The sequence below is a fragment of the Helianthus annuus genome, chromosome 13, assembly GCF_002127325.2.
Source record: "Helianthus annuus cultivar XRQ/B chromosome 13, HanXRQr2.0-SUNRISE, whole genome shotgun sequence".
Classification (NCBI taxonomy): Eukaryota; Viridiplantae; Streptophyta; class Magnoliopsida; order Asterales; family Asteraceae; genus Helianthus; species Helianthus annuus.
Window position 1 is genome coordinate 35,358,672 of NC_035445.2, and position 1,391 is coordinate 35,360,062.

The following is a 1,391-nucleotide window of genomic DNA, read 5'->3' on the forward strand; positions in this document are numbered from 1 at the left end:
TTTTGGATCCAGATGCGAAAAAAAAAATCTTTGGACGAAATTCGCAAAAGTAGCCAAACCTCAGGGATGAAAATGGCATTTTACTCTAAAATCCCAAGAACCAGAACACACCTATAAATCAAATAAAAATAATACTTAGAATGTATGTAACGTAGAAATGAAAACTGAAATAGATGGAAAAAAGAGGACCATATTCGCAGTAGGCTGTGCTGCAACACTTTGCACAGAAGCAGTATGTCCAAGAAGAGTTCTATAAGCTGCAATCTTTAGGTTCTCTGCACGTGTCTCTGCGTAAACATTTAAAGAGAACATTATATTGAAGTTGTGCATTCCAAAAATCTGTTATGAGTAAAAAAATGTAAAATTAGTAAATTACCTTCCAGAGTTTCACACTTGTCTTTTGAACCAGTGGCAACAACAGTGTTGTCCTCATCTTCTGCATATTCAGCAAGCAATAACAAGAAAATAAAAACCATGACTCATAAAAAATAAAAACCGTTTGTATTCATCACGTACATGATAACCAAGATAATTATTTTGATAAAAGTATCATACCTATTGTTTTCACGATACCAACTGATGTAACGGCATCATTGTGTCCTTCCAAATCATGCGTACAAACCCTAGTAGATTCCCATATCCTAAATTGTATATTAAAAAACACATTTTTACGCAACAATAATATAGAGAAAGATAAAATAAAAAGACATAAAATCTGTGAAAACATTTTTGGTCTTACCTTCCTAACCCATCGTAGCAACCAGTCAAAATAAACCTGTCAAATAAAACAAAAGTTCAGTAAAAAGAAACAGACTGCAATGTCAATTTGGAAATACAGAAATAATAAACACCCAAAATATGATGACTTACCGACTTGAACCATCAACTGCACTGACCCAATCATCATGTAATGAAGGATCTTCTTCCTTGCGTGGAGCTACAGCTCTTATGTATTCAATTTCTAGAGTTTTCTCCTGTTGATGAGCACATGTTGCAATCAGTTATCGTTACAAACATACTTAACTTCGTATTGTATATACCAAATACCAACTGAGCAAAAATCAATGAACAATCCTTCCACCATGTATGTGATTAAATAAATCAATAGATAGAAACAAAAATCAAAAGCCCTAAATGAGACCACCTGCACAACGTAGCAAAGAGAAGATGATTGCAGATGCTCATAGATCTAACCCCGTGGTTCAGCGTTGTTGATGAATTTGAGAGAGAGAGAGAGAGAGAGAAAAGGAGGTTACCTTCATCGATCTGGTGAAATCCTCACAGATCTGGTGAGAGATCTGGCGAGATCCGAGAGGCCTGATGAAGTCGATAGAGAGAGAGCAGAGGAGATGAGAGGATGAGCGGCGGACCAAATGATAGATGAGAGAAAC

General features: G+C 35.9%; 1 long non-coding RNA gene across 1 annotated transcript; it reads right to left on the reverse strand.

The window, feature by feature from the left end:
• Nucleotides 1–625: 625 nt before the first annotated feature.
• Nucleotides 626–975, reverse strand: LOC110902724. Its single transcript, XR_002571363.2, has 3 exons — nucleotides 871–975; nucleotides 740–775; nucleotides 626–641 (listed from the first exon to the last, which is right to left on the reverse strand). It is a non-coding gene; the product is annotated as an uncharacterized LOC110902724 (long non-coding RNA).
• Nucleotides 976–1,391: the final 416 nt, after the last annotated feature.